Source organism: Eublepharis macularius, chromosome 1, assembly GCF_028583425.1.
Source record: "Eublepharis macularius isolate TG4126 chromosome 1, MPM_Emac_v1.0, whole genome shotgun sequence".
In the NCBI taxonomy this organism is placed as follows: domain Eukaryota; kingdom Metazoa; phylum Chordata; class Lepidosauria; order Squamata; family Eublepharidae; genus Eublepharis; species Eublepharis macularius.
Window position 1 is genome coordinate 33,377,609 of NC_072790.1, and position 15,944 is coordinate 33,393,552.

General features: G+C 45.2%; 1 protein-coding gene across 1 annotated transcript in view; it reads right to left on the reverse strand.

Moving 5' to 3' along the window:
- The window catches only part of HDAC4 (histone deacetylase 4), a 173,261-nt gene extending 168,717 nt beyond the window's left edge, over positions 1-4,544 (reverse strand). Inside the window, exon 1 of the mRNA XM_054970213.1 lies at positions 4,387-4,544. The gene's annotated coding sequence lies outside the window, so the exon portion shown is untranslated. The remainder of the gene's footprint in view (positions 1-4,386) is intronic.
- Positions 4,545-15,944: the final 11,400 nt, after the last annotated feature.

Here is a 15,944-nt window from a genome sequence, read left to right on the forward strand (position 1 = left end):
GCTATGGGATAGTGTTTACCCCAAACCATTTAAACCCATGAGTTTAAGAAAATACTGATCAAGGGAACCATTTTAAGTCTCCGGAGTGGTACAGCTCTTTATGATAATATGATGATCATTCCTGATAACCTGGGGAATATTAACCTCACCACTTTTATAGCCTATCTAGTCTAGACACAGGAAGGCACGGGAAAAATGGGGAGGGGAGAGGTTTGAGGGGAAACGGTCCTTCCCAGAACCACTTTTCATTTTTTCTGAAAAAGAAAAAAAAAACTGATGAAAATGTGGAGGAAAGCTGAAGAAAAACTCCAATGCCTTATAAAATAGAATGCTTTTAAATGTTTTACTCACTCAGTGCAAAAAGTGCATTTTCTTTTGTACATTCAATAAAATGTATGGGGAAATGTATGTTCCAGGCTCTTTTTCAATCATTGTATCTTAAAAAAACAAACAATTCCCTGCCCAAAATGTTTATAACCACAGTTTTTAAAAATAAACTAAAGTATTTGTCTAGTTTTTGTTAACAAGTTTCTGAAACTTACTCCCTTCATACAGGTATAGCTTCTTTACAGCTTCTTGCAGGTTTTTCTTCAAGTTTAAATTGTGGGTACAGAGAAATCCATCTCAAGCTAGAGGAGAAAACGTAGCATCTTCTCTCTCTTTAAAAACTGCCACTGCAAAAATGTTACAGTTCCAGACTGAAAATTAAAATAGATTAAATGAACTATGTACCGGCGATGAGCTTTATCAAGGTGATAAAACAGGAGCACTTCTGCTCTGAACAGAATAGGAAACCCCACACCGTTTGCTTGAAGCACACAGACTTCAATACAAGCATCTATCTTGTTCACTCCTTGCCAATTTTTTTGTTTCCCACTCCAGATTAAGTCTGCAGTAACAGACAGAAAAGATCAAACACGTGGCAGTGCCTGCTCTGCCAAAGCTGGATAGAGACAGAATCACCCAGATCTGTCCAGTGCTGCTGCTGCTACCGCTACCACACCTCACCCAAGAACAGAAACAGCAAAGGGAGGGAGGCAGCTCGACTTTCAAGAGGCACCAGACACTACTGGCCACAACTTCTGGCCTGTTCCAAGGTACAGTCTGTTGCCTGAGCCCAGTGTGACTTTTGAGGCATGTGTTGGGCTTGCAAGGCCCTGAATCTGCTGCTGGTACACGTCTGGGTGTGGCCTCATCCTTGATCTTTTCCCACAACAACCCCTGATTGGGCTGCCTGCCTCAGGAGGGACTGGGTGAGGCTGTTCCCTGCTGGAGGTCCCTCTGGAGTAGAAGAATACTGGCGTGGAGCAGCCCCCACTGCGGACACTTTCTTATGTGAAAAGGCTGTAGAGTCTGGGACTTCTCAGTCCAGAAAAGAGACAGCTAACGGGAGATACAAAAGAGGTTTACAAAATTATGCATGGCATGGAAAAAGTGGATAGAGAAAACTTCTCCCTCTCCCTTTCCCATAACACCAGAACTTGGGGACACCTAGTAAGTTGATCAGAAATAGTAGTTAGACATAGTCACAAGCATAGATAGCTTTAATAGAATGTTAGACAAATTCATGGAGAAGAGGTTCATTAATGGCTACTAGCCATAGTGACTGAAGAGAACCACCATATTCAAAGACAGAAACCTCTGAATCTCAGTACTGTGTGAGACGGCAGCTGGGAAAAGCCTTGACCTCTACATCCTGTTTGTTTGGCCCTCTAGGACTACTGACTAGCTGCTCTATTGCAATAGCATGCTGGACTAGATGGACCAGTGGCCTGACTCACCTGGATCGTCTTATGTTCTTCAACTAGAAGGAAGAAGTAGACAAGAACACAGCTTCATGAAAGAATGCTTGCTACTCCAGCAATGGAAATTGGCAAGTATGCCAAGAACTCAAAAAACAAACAACACCATGAATGGCAGACCTTCTCAACCAACAAAGCAGCAGAGAAGCCAGGGTCAATATACTTTCTGTGGAAAGAAGTACAGACTACAAAAATCCTGTACCAGCGAGAACTCTTGCCCCAGAATAAAAGATCAAATATCCCTAGAATAGGAACACAGCTATTTAAAAGCCCCAGAGACATAGAATAGGATGGAAATATTCTACTCCCTCAACTTCCCCAAAAGCTCATATGCTGTCTTAAAGGCACAGTGTGCATACAGTATTCTTATCCAGTCGGAAGTTATTCTACTGTGACTGACCTAATGCATGAGGTGACCCATGCGTGCCCATGCCCTTGACCCAGCCAAGGAAAGGAATAATAATTTGCCCAAACAATGACCAGCCCCAAATCATGAGCTATACTTCTCATGTTTCTGGATTTCAACTTACCAGTCTACTTAAACCTGTTAGTCAAAAGTTACTATAGCAACATTTGTACAAAGGAAATCAAATTTAGGAAAGATATCGATACAAGATTCTTAGGTATATATTTAGAACATTCCGTATCCCACACAATTCAGATTCTAACTGCATCTCTTGCATCTATTCTTCAATTCTCAATATTACTTTTCTGATCTATTTGAAATCTATAAAGCAATGTTATCTTAATGTCAGCATCCCTGAGCCAATTTAGTGTGGCTACCTAGTCAAGGAATCCTAAAGATTATCTTGTCATATTAACTTGTTGCAACAAAAAGGAGAGAATTCGAACACCCAAAATACAGACCAGTCTGCTACGAAATCAGCTTTAATAGCCAAAAAGCTACTTCATAGGAGCACACAATGCAAACCGGAACAGTCTGTACAGAAGTATCCAGGCACTACACAAAAAAGGAGGGGAGAGTCAAGGTAAAATAACCCCCCCCACACACCATTTCACACATCAAATTATATATGCTTTTGTATGACAAAGTCTTAAGCTATCTCATGTCTGTTTCTTTTGGAAACGTCACTCCACAGTATATCTATAGCGTATCTACACAACTGAGTATAAACATTTAAATGAACACTGCACAGAGCATGAGCATTTTAATGAACACCACACTGAGTATGAGCAATTAGATGAACACCAATGAACACTACCGCACTACTGGTGGGGGATGGAAGAAGAGAAAGATCACAGTAACAATGAACATACAAGCCTTACTTAACAAACAAAAGTTCATTAACAAATACACCTGTAACACCTGATACACTTACAGATGAATTGCAGAGGAAACTTTTACGAACTAGAGCCCATACTGTCAGATGCATGGTGTTATTCTCTGTTGACAGACAGCTACACTGTGTGAAACCCAGTGGGGAAGAAAGAGCATAAACACGGAGACCCAGAGCCCTTTAAGTCCGAGAGGGCAGATCTTCAAAGCCGGGGCAAAAGAACACGCATTGCAAACCTATATGGCTTAAAGGACCACTTCATGCATCTGATGAAAGCAGACCAACGAAAAAACCCTTCAAACCATTACATCTTTAAGATACAACCAGCTAATCTTGTACATTAAAAGAGCAAATATTATCAATCATCATCATCTCCTCTTATTGAAACCGAGGCAAGACCCTTAAAATGGAACGCGCTGCCCTCTCCCGTTCCTCCCTCCGCACCCGAGAGCGAGAAACTGACAGGCGCCTCGGCGCAGAGGAGGGAAGCGCCATTTCCCGCCCCTTCTGCCCTCCTTCACGGCTCGCTCGGCCTCTCCTTCCTCCTCATCCCCAACAGGACTGCCCAGCCGCGCCTGGACGGGCGTCTCCGCGCCGCTCAGCATCTCTCTCTTTCCCGCCCGCCGTCCCGCTCACCTTTCGAGCCGGTGGCGAGCGACGAGGGGGCGGGATCTGCGTGGGAACAGACGGGCGCGGCTCTTGGCCCCATCCGCTTCATTCACGAAGGGCGGAGGGGGGGGGTAGAAGAGGCCCCGAAGCGCACGCTCCCCTCGGCAGCCGAAAGGGCGGTTCCCTCCCTCCGCTCGCCGAGGGAGAGGCCAGAGCAGGTGCCCATCAAAGGCCCGCGGCCCCGCCCTCCCGTTCAACAAGCCGCCGGGCTCCGCCCCTCACCGGTGACGAGCTCCTCGCCTGGCCAGTCCCCAAGCGGGGGGCACGCGAGTGGCCCAACGGCACCCGCCAAGGCAGCAAGCAGGGCCCTGGTTGGTGCTCCGCGGTGTCCGTCGCCTCACGGCTCTCCCCGCCCCCTCCCTCCGTCGCCTCCCCCGCAATCTCTCGAAGCAAAAGAACATGCCTTTTTTCCCCCCTCACAGAAACACACACGCGCGCGCGCGAAGGCTATCACTCCCTTTAAGGGCTTCTCGCCGTCGATCTGAAGGGAGAAAAAAATCCGGCGGTCAAAAAATGTCCACCACCACCCCTTCCCCTTTAATAAATAACGACTGCAGAATAATAACGGTCTCTTGTGAGGGAGACCCGCTGGGAAGCCGCCACGCCGGGCAACTGACCTGTTCGTGGAGAAAGACGGCTTACATTCAGCGCCGGCCCGGGGGTAGGAAACGAACTATCCTCTCACACGACCCACCCTCGAGAATACCGGGAAGGAAAGGCCCAGGGGCGCCAGCACAACGGTGCGCGCGCCGCCAACGTACTCAGCCCGTGACGGGACCCGCCATCTTGGAGTTTTCAGATGGAAAGTCACGTGGTACAAACCACTTTTTTTTTGCTTCCATCAGCCAATCAGAAGACTGGGCTATTTATAGTATCGTTTCCTGCCCTCTCTCACTCTGCCCCCCTCCCCTCCCCGTTTCGTCTTCTCCGGAAGTGGAGAGGGAATGAGATTTGTCGCCGCCGGCCGCCTTTAGGAAGCGGGAGGCGCCTTCGTGCCGTGCAGTTGCCAACCTCCAGGTGGGACCGGGAGATCTCCCGGAACTGCAAGTCCTCTCCAGCCCTCCAAGATTGGTTCCGCTGGAGAGCGTGGATGATTTGGAGGGCGGGATGTGTGGCATTATACCCTGCTGAGGTCCCTGCCTCCCCAAACCACACCCTCTGCAGGCTCTACCCCCAAATTCTCCAGGAATTTCCCAAACTGCAGGTGGCAACCCTAGAACTTGATTCCGGTGAATCTAGTCTGCTGAAGCTGTGACAGTTCATCGCCACTGGACTCAAATCCCGCTGCAATAATATATGAACACTGATGGGAAATTAAGCCTCTTCGGCACACTGAGACTAACTTCCAAATCAACAAGATGAGCAAGGATGCAAAAGGCCTTTCCCAATCTATTTTAAGACTGTTAGAAACTGCAGCCAAATGCTTGCATCATGCACAAAGGCATCTTTTTTTTCTCCCCTCCCCCTTTGTTTTGTGTGTATGCCTGCTTGCCCTTTTCCCATTTAGCATCCACTCTGAAGACAATATCTTGCAATCTGAAAAATTTGCATACTCGTTTCTGATCTTTCAATGGTCCTAATAAAGATATTGATCTACATCAATGTAGGAACATCAAAGTTAGTCTCTAAGATGCCACAGGACTCGAATCCTGCATCTCTACTTAGCCAGAAAGATACTGTTGCTCACAGAGCAAGACAGCAAGTAACCAGGGCTTATAGGCAACCATTCAAATCCCTCCAGCAGCTGCTTTTAGAAGAATCCCCTTTTTGCTAGCATCACATAGGTGTGAAAAGAATGCCATTCCACTCACAGGAAACAGCAAGCTGTACAGCTCCCTGTGGAGGAGGTGTGTATGGAGAATCTCTCCTCATCCACCACCCTAGGAGAGGAAGATTCCAGTTGCACTTTTGGGACCCTGCTGGATGAGGGGAGCAAGCTTTTTGTATGTTCAAAACTACTCCATTGCTCTTCTATTAGTATTTCCTTTGAAATTCCTAATAGCAGAGTGGGGAAGCCAGCTTCAGATAGCAAAAACAAACGGAATATAAATCTCTGGTCCCTTTTTCTGCACAGCCCTGAGCCAAATTGAGGCTGCACAAGCCAGCAGTTTGCATTTTTTTGACAGACCAAGGCATGTAATCATTGTTTTGTCTGTTTGAGCCCTCATATAACCAAGAGTAGAAGCCGCAAAACCAAGCAACGGAGTCAGCTTTCTACCAGCACTAGGAGACATGCTGTGAGAGGGAATAGGAAAGTAACCTGCCTTGGACAGAAAACAGTACAACCCTTACAGAATTGCTCCATAGACCAGCAAGTGCCACTCCATCCAGCCCTCTGAGCCATCTACATGCCCAGGAGCTGTCCCAAGTCTCCACTGCTGCTACAGTGCTTTCCTGGCTCAACAAACCTTGGAGGGGGTTTCTTCTCTTGCTTCTCCTTTGGTACGCTGCCACCAACTGGTTGTTTTTGGAATTACCCAACAAGAGGGCCAGTACTCCCAGCTTCCCTTCCTGAGTTGCCATTCTAAGGCTCCACCAAGCTCCTGCATCTCTTGCTATCCAGAGACTGGTTACCATGGGGACAACTTACTGCATTTGCACTCTCCTCGGGAAATAGCAGTTTAACCACTCTCATTGTGGACAAGTATGTTAAAGCCTGCCCAGCATGTTGATTGGTCTTCATGGTTGGGCATGCATGCCAGAAACCATGGGAGATTATTTTGCAAAGCATGGCAAAATTATGTCTTTGTGCCTACCTCTGCACTTGGTGGAACCTCCCTTTTGCTAGCTTTGTACATTGGTAATATAAATGAGTGGCTAGAAATGCTTTTGCCCTTGTTTAAGCAGGGAGTAATGGTTCTTGGCTGTATATAGGATTGGGGTGCATAGCCAGCTTAGGATGGGGCAGTGGTTTACCATCACTCCACAAACTGCTCTCACCACCAGTTTCAAGAAAACCACTTGTTCCCCGGAGACCACTTCGATCAGCGGATAAATGTTTACTGGTGGTCCCAGCCCTAAGGAAGCCCGCCTCGCTTCATCCAGGGCCAGGGCCTTTTTAGTCCTGTCCCCAGCCTGGTGGAACGCTCTGTCAATGGAGACCCAAGCCCAGCGGGACATATTATCGTTCCACCGGGCCTGTAAGATGGAGCTGTTCCACCAGGCGTTCGGTGGTTGAAGGGGGCAGTGCCATGTCGGCCTCCCACCTTTGGGATGGGGGGGGGGGTTCTCCCCACCATTGCACTTGGTTAATTTATTTCATTATTGTTTTGTATGTTGATTTTAGTATTGTTTTCTTGTTTTTATTGATTTTAACTTGTTCACCACCCAGAGCCCCTGAGGATGGGTGGTATATAAATTGAAATATAAAAAAATATAAAAAATTTGTCTACAGCTTTCCTAACCACAGGCACAGGGTCTGCCAAGTGCTGTTTCTGGGGAGTTTCCTCACTCCAGCCTCCACGCTTGGCCCATCCCAGGTGCCTCATCACTCTGTCCAAACCAAACTCTTCCTGGCCACTTCCTTTAAGACCCTCCCTGGCATCTGTACCCACCTGCCCCTACACTCCCATGACCTTTGGAGGTCCAGAGGGACATTGTCTGCGCCAATAGCATCCCCTGCAGTCAACCAGCCCCTTTCCACAGCATTGATCTTGTTCCCCAGGGCTAAATCCTGGTTTTTACAATATGAAGCACGGATTTGGGCAAATGAAGCCCAATTACCTTTGACTCAATGGTAATGCTATTGACTCTGTGCAATGTCCCGTTGCCCCAGAGTGTGTCCCCTATTCTGCATTTAAAAGTAAAACACAGTTCTTTACATTCTTATCAGGCCTTTTCAGAAAAGATAAGGTAGACTCACCACGACTCAGATATAAAAGATTAGGGGATTTATGGATGTGGCTTTCTTACACAGACACAATTGCGTGAGCCTCATATGATTTTCTTAAAGCATCTAATTCATTTTCTCTAATGGCATGATGTTAGACCCACCTGAGAATTCCAAAGAATAATTGTTGCCAACTTTGCTCCGTTTGTTCTGGGAATTATTCTGAACATAAAGCCATTGATTCATAAGTTATCTTTCTCAAGGCTGAAGCTGTAGGCTTGCTGAAACAGTGGAAAAAAAGCATGTTTACAGATTTACACAAGAACTTAAAAGCAAACGTTCAGACCTACACCTTCAAAACAGTGAATTAAAGTTAAAATCCACAACAGGGTAATTTTGCCTTCATATCCTAAAAAGCTAGTTGACATTCTAAAGTGCAGTTAAAAGCCCTATCCCTTTTGAAATGTAATGCTAAACTATGGTTTATTTCAACAGTGGTTAATTTATGAAACTAGAAGTGTTCCTGTAAACAATATGAATTCTGAACTTGACTTTCCAATTCCTGGGTTCGGTGCTGTCACTCTTTGCCCTGCTTCTGCACAAGAGACGCAGCTAGTATCTCAGCCTTTTTTGAAGTGCCAGACTTAGGATAAAACCTCACTTATCTAGGGGTAATATTACACCCAGCATTACTACTGGAGAAGGAGCCCTGTGGCACAGAGTGGTAAGCTGCAGTACTACAGCCCAAGCTCTGCTCATGACCTGAGTTCAATCCTGGAGGAAGCCGGGTTCAGGTAGCCGGTTCAAGGTTGACTCAGCCTTCCATCCTTCTGAGGTCGGTAAAATGAGTACCTAGTTTCCTGGGGATAAAGTGTAGATGACTGGGGAAGGTCATGGCAAATCACCCCATAACAAAAGTCTGCCAAGAAAACATCATGATGTGACGTCCCCCATGGGTCAGTAATGACTTGGTGCTTGCACAGGGGGACTACCTTTACCTTTTTTTATTACTACTAGAGAAGCAGCTTCAAAAAAGCACCCTGTTATTTTTCAGCTAGCCTTGCAGCTGACCTCCCCACACGCACCTTTGACTGGGCCATTTTGGCTATGTGGATCCCGGCCATGGTTGACAACTGTAATGCACATCACGTGGCTCTTCCCTTGAAGTCAGCTCAGAAACTCCAGTCAGGACAGGCTGTGGCAGCCATCCCCTTGGTCCCATAAACTCATCCCCGGTGCTCCCTACTCTGCCCTATAAAAAGCATTATTCAAAACAGTGATTTGCGTGACCCATTATTAGGAAGGTAATAACAACAACATTCAAAACAGAACAACTTCTTGCACGTTTATTGAAAATCCAATTAAAACTTTTTAGTTTAATTAGTTCAACAAAACTGAGGAACTTGAACCAAACATGAAAAATGACAGACAGAAACACACACAGTGGTGACAATTTCTCAAAGCGTGGTATACTGGTCTGACTAGAGCTCTGGCGGTGTGTTTACCAAAAATTCCACTAATTTCCACCTGATCCCAGCATCATGCAGAGGCAGAAACTTGAAGCGAGGAAGGCAATTCACTCTAGACTCTAGCCTGGTCAATAGTAAATAAGCAAACAATGCATTCAGGGGGCCTATATCCAGGCCTCCCTGCCACCCCCTTGCCTTAGAGCCCCCATAAGTAATCCCATTGCCAAGAGGGGCAGTACCACCCACTTTGGGAAGCACGGGTCTAGGAGAATCAACAGTCTCACTCCCTCTGTTGGGTGTAGTGGTTAAGAGCGGCAGGACTCTAATCTGGAGAACCAGGTTTGATTCCCCATACTTCCACTTGAAGCCAACTGGGTGACCTTGGGTCAGTCACAGCTCTCTTAGAGCTCTCTCAGCCCCACCCACCTCACAGGGAGATTGTCGTGAGGATAATAATAACACACTCGGTATATAAATCGAATGTTGTTATTACGTTATTATTTTGTCCATCTCCTAGCGCAGGTTATCCATCAAGGCGACCAAGTCCTATAACCAAGGCTAAAAACAGATTAGAAAAGATCTGAACGATTCACTTCATCCAGGAAAGCTTGAAGTTGTCCAGCCACCATCAGTTCAATCACCATGCTCAAGAATGGAACATTTGAGTCTGGTCAATAGTTATTAAGATCTCTTGGGTACAGGGTAGAAGTGGACTCGCCACAGTCTGTTTCAAGGCTGGGGTGAGACCTCAGTCTCTCAAGAAGGCCTTAACTACTCCTTGGACCCAGTCAACCAGCCTCCCCCTCCATAAAGGGCAAAGTCATATAAGCAAGTGGTAGGCCTCAAGCCTCCAAGGATCCTGTCAGACTGAATACACTGAAATTATCCCAAACAACGGACAGGTCGGCACCCTGGTACCTTCTGACCCTTTCACTGCCAATGCAAAGTCCAAGCTGGAACAGATGTGAGAGATTTTATTAACAAAAATGCTGAAGGAAACAGTCACAGTCTTCCTGAAGGCCAGATCCTAAAAGGCCTCTGACTTAGGGTTGCCAGCTTCAGGCTGGGAAATTCCTGGAGATTTTGGGGATACAACCTGGAGAAGGTGGGGTTAGAGACAGGAGGGAACTTAGCGGAATATAATGCCATAGAGTGCACCTTACAAAGCGGCCATTTTTGCCAGGGGAACTGGCCTCTGTGGCCTGGAGATCAGTCGCAATTCCAGGAGATCTCCAGCCACCACCTGGAGGCTGGCAACCCTACTTTGACTACCTGGAACAGCTCCATTGGCCTACACTATGTAGATGCAATAGTGGCAGGAAAGTGCTACAGACCACTCTTTAAAATGAACTTCTGCCCATGGATTCATCCCGTGTCTTCCTCCACTGTCATTCTATCCACCTGCATTGTCTTTTCGTCATTCGTAGCCCCTCACCGGGGGCTTTCTTTTAGAAACTGGAAGGCTTGTCCAAATGAGGCAAACAAACCAAAAAAACGCCCCCACACAAAGTTGCACAAAGAAAATGCAAGCAGACCATTAGGAATGCAAAAAAGGGGAGGGGAAATTTTAAGGAATATATAATTAAAAGTATCAAGACCAACAATAAATACATCTTTAAATTCTCTAAATACATCAGGAGCAGGAAACTGGCTAGATAAGTAGATTGAACCACTTTATACCAATGGAATTAGGGTACTAAAGCAGGACAAGGTGATTGCTGAGAGGCTAAATGAATTCTTCTCTGTCAACTCTGCTGTTCGTGAGCAGATATTTTCGGGAGGGAAGGAATAGGAGCTGAGCAAATAGTGATGGCAAGAAAGAAACTCATAGAACTTGTAGACAAATTGTGTGTGTGTTCCGTGTTGTCAAGTTGTTTCCCAGTTACAACCTCCACAGACAAATTGCAAACTAACAAAATCACTGGGACCAGATGGTATCCATCCTAGAATTCTTAACTAATTCAAAAGTGAAATTGCTGATCTTCTAAAAGATGTAACATGTCTGTAAGATCACCCTGTTTACTGGAGGACTGGAGGGTGTAATACCTATTTTTTTAAAAAGGGATTGGGGTGGGGGTGGGGATTTGGGAACTTGGAGGCTGGTTAGCTTAACGTCTATTCCCAGTAAATTAATGGAAAGCATTATTAAAGATACAGCTGTCAAGCATGTAGAAGGGCAAGCCCTGATGAATAAAAATCAGCATGGCTTCTGCAAAAATAAGTTCTGTCTCATTAAGCTTTTAGAGTTCTTTGAAAGTGTCAATAAATACGTGAACAGGAATGAGCTGGTAGACGTGGTTTATTTGGATTTTCAAAAGACTTTTGACAAAATCTTTCACCGAAGACTCATGAGCAAACTTCACAGTCACGATTTATTATTTTATTTTTATTTTTCATTTAAATTATTTGTAGCCCGCCTTTCTCATTGTGACACAAGGTGGATTCATAATGTAAGTCAATAAGATCTATGACTGGAACTTTCAATAAACAATGCAATAGCAGAAACAATGCAATAGCAGAAACAATGCAATAGCAGAAAATTTGAAAACAAGCAGAAATCTGAAACAGCTAAAACTAAAAAAAAAATACAAAGCATAAGCAGACAGAAATCTGATAGAAGACTAAACAATACTAAAACAAAGCATAAATATGAAACAGTAAATAGTGCAGAAATCACAGTATTGAAGTTCAAGAGAATGTGTCCTCTTATAGATTAGAAATCGACTAAAAAACAGGACACAAAGAGTAAGAATAAATGATCAGTACTGTGGAAGGACGTGAGCAACAGGATCCCTGAAGGATCCATATCAGGACTGGCACTTTTCAATTTAATCATAAATGGCCTAGATAGGGGTGAGTAGTGATGTGGCCAAGCTTGAGGATGACACCAAATTATTTAGAGTGGTTAAAACAAAAATAGATTGCAAAAGCTCTAAACGGATCTCTCCGAACACGGAGAACGGGCACTAAAATGGCAAATGAGAGTCAATGTGAGCAAGTGTAAAGTGAAGCATATTGGGGCAAAATATCCCAATTCCAAATGTACACTGATGGGATCTGAGCTGTGCATCACAATTCGAGAAAGGGATCTTGGGGTGAGAGTGGATAGCTTGATGAAAATGTCTGTCAACTTGGTGTGTGGATGCTATGAAAAAGGCAAAATTTCATGCTGGCCAAAATTACAAAAGGAATGGAGAATAAAACCACTGCTTTCATACTTCATTATACTTATTATACACATTTTGGTCACATTGTGAGAAAACAAGATTCTCTGGAAAAGTCAATCCTAGGAAAAGTAGAAGGCAGTAGGAAAAGAGAAAGACCTAAAACGCAATGGCTTAACTCAATAAAAGAAGCGACGTCCACCAGTTTGCAAGATCTGAGCAAGTCTGTTAATGATAAGATGTTTTGAAGGTCTTTCGGTCATAGGGTCACCATAGGTTGGAGGCAGCTTGATGGCACATAACACACACATGATGAGACCACACTTGGAACACTGTCTACAATTCTGGTCATCACATCTGGAAAAAGATATTGTAGAGGTTGAAAACATGCAGAAAAGAGCAAACAAAATGATTAAGATCTAGAGCAACTGGCGTATGAGGATCAGTTAAAGTGGTTAAGGCTGTTTAGTATAGGAAAAAAGACGAATAAGGGGAAACTTTATAAAAGTTGATTATAAAACATAATGGATATCAACCCATTTAAATCAGTTCAAACCAGTTTTGGAAAGTTTAGACCACTTTAAACCAGTTCAGAACAGTTTAGAGCACTTTTAATTAATACCAACTTAGATCAGTTTAAACCAGTTCAAGCCAGTTTAGACCAGTTTTCAACAAAGGGTACTTTAAACCAGTCAGAAACAGTTTCAACCAGTTTTGATCCATTTTTAAAGAAATTTTATTTAAAAAGAAAACATGAAAGTAGAAACTGCATAATAAAAGATTATACAAACACTACATTGAAACCTGAGTTGTGACTTATACAATCTTATATAAATGGTACATTTGGAATTGGTTTAAGACTTATAAAAGTACTGCATTTAAAATTACGTTTATTAAAAGAATACATTCAAAATTTGCCCTAACTAAACATAATTGTGTAATAGCTCTCCTTCCCGCTCCTTGGTTACTTTTACTATACAAACTATCAGGGCTTTTTTCGAGCCAGAACACCCTGGAATGGCGTTCCGGCCCCTCTTAAAAATACCCACGTGACTGGTGGGTATTTTTAAGGGATATTTTTTAAATGGCCTGTTTCAGCCACTTTGGGCCCAGATCTGGCCTCAAACAGCCAGAACCGAGTGACTGCTCATTGGGGCAGTACTCTCTCATGGAACAACAGCCCATTCCAGGCTTTCGGCCCAATGCGGGCTGTTTGGGGCTGATTTCAGCCCAACATGGGCCCTAAATGGCCAAGATCGGGCCCTAAACGACAAGGATCAGGCTGCTGCCGGGTGGGAGAGTGCTCTCTTGTGTGGCAGCAGCCCATTCCAGGCCAACTTGAGCCTGGATTCGGCTGCTGCCGGGTGAAGGAGTGCTCCCCTGCATCACAGTGGCCCATTCCAGGCCGATTCAGGCCTGATCTGGGCCAAATCGGGCACCCTTGGAGCACAGGAGTGCTCCCGGGGCGGCCATGGCCAGTGGAAATGATGTCATCACACATTCCCAGGAGTGTTTCCCCACCTGGCAAGGAAAATTCGGATATAAGTGGCTGCAGGTCAAATCCTTTGTTTGTGTGAGTTCAAAACTGGAAAGACCCAGAGCTCCCCCCCTCACCCAAAAGAGATGTCAGTATGCATTATGTTCTCTCTCAGCCCAAGTCCCGAATGCCCAAGAGGTACCGGAACCCCATAAAGAGGAGCCAGTACTCAGTATCATCATGTACCCTCTGAAAAGAAACCTGGAAAGTCCTGAATTCAAATCCCCACTCTGCCCTACAGTGCATTGGGTGGACTTCAGACCAGTCACCTTCTTTCAACCTAACGTATCCCACAGCTGCCAACTCCTAAACTGGTCCTTCTAGCCGTCCCTTTCATATCAGTTTGCTCTGCCACAAATAAAGGTAATGTTATTTACCTTTGTGCCATGAAAAGATTCAGCTGCCGACTCCCACAGCCTCTGTTAAAGGAGACAAGATATTTTTCTTCTGGCCAGGTGACAACCTAGGTTGCCAGCTGCAGCTCAGGAAATTCCTGGAGGTTTGGGGAGTGGAACCTGGAGAGGGCAGTGTTTGGGGACAAGAAGCACAAGGCTAGGGTTGCCAGCTCCAGACTGGGAAATTCCTGGAGATTTGGGGTGGGGGGTGGAGATTTTGGGGGAGGGCAGGGTTTGGGGAGAGACACCCGCGAGGTATAATGCCACAGAGTCCCCCCTTCAAAGCAGTCGTTTTATCCATGGAACTGATCTCTGTGGCCTGGAGATCCGTTGTCATTCTGGGAGATCTCCAGCCACCACCTGGAGGTTGGCAGCCCCAACACAGGCACCACCATGGAACGTAGTGCCACAGAGTCCACCCTCCAAAAGCAGCCATTTTCTCCAGTGGAAGTGATCTCTATGGCCTGGAGGCCAGCTGTAATTTCAGGAGATCTCTAGCAACTGCCTGGAGGTTGGTAAACTTCCAGCAAGCCTAAAAACACAAAACGGAGGGAGAGAGAAATATGTGTGCCACTCTGAATTCCTGGACAGAAGCAATAGATACAGTAGCCTAAATTTTCTGAATAGGCTGAAAATTAATTGCACTTTTTTTAACCACCAGCGCAAATATGTTCGACTTTTATATGAAACTTTGCAGCTTCCCTTTTGTACAAGGAAGCGTCAAGTATATAATTTCACGCATGGGGCTGGGCCATGTTTAGGACCCTGGCCAGGGACTCCCGAGAAGCGGGCCGGAGGGCTGCCTGCAGGGCAGGTCTCTATTTGCTTGCGTAGTTTTTATTAGAACTTCGGCTCTCCTTTGCTATCTCCACGGGCACTTCGAGAGGAAAAAAATCAATAGCCGATTGAATAGAAGTAATACGGTAGCTGTCACTCCCGGCCGCTGAACGACCTGCGCTCCAAGCCGCCTGTTTCAAAGCGAAGCCACGCCCCCTCTTTCTCTAGAGAGTCAGCCAAGGGATTGTCAAGTAAGACTTTGGGTACTCTATTAAGTCCGAGGCACAAGCCGCTTGGTAATAGACCAGTCAATATTCCTTATAATGCATTGCTTTGGAACTGCTTGGGTAAACCGCTTTCCCTCTTCTTAAAACTTTCTCTCTGCTGTAAGAAAAAGTGAAGCATTTTTCCTGCCAAAGACAAAAATGTGCATTATCCTGAACACAACAGAAGTGCTATTAGGGTGCTTCCACCATTTAAGTTCTTACAGTACACTAGAAAAAGCTGAAGGCGGGTAGTGCGATTCAATTACTGCTAAATTACTGCCAAATTATTGTCATTTGTAAAGAGCTGCTATGTGTGTGTGTGTATGTGAAAGAGCTTACATAACCTTAATAACCATGATAATTTTCTCATTATTTCAAATTTTGAGTTTATTTATGACATGATTTCTCATGAACCCCTGATGAAGTCATGAGAAACCCCAAGGTTCCACAGAACCCTGGTTGGGAAACACTATTTCAGACCCTCAGGCCTTTCACATTTTCTACTACCTTCAAGGGGGGTGGAATTGCTGGGAATTGAACCTGTAACTCTCTGCCTGCAACGGAGGTAACCTACCCCTGAGCCATGGTCCATTCCCTGGAACGCCTTATTCTGGAACAAAACGTTGTTGCTCTTGAAGCCACCACAGGTGCCTGGGTTTATTTGTTTCTGCAACAGAATAATACAGCTGCTTCTGGGATTGCCAACTTCTAGGTGGTGGCTGGAGATCTCCTGGAATT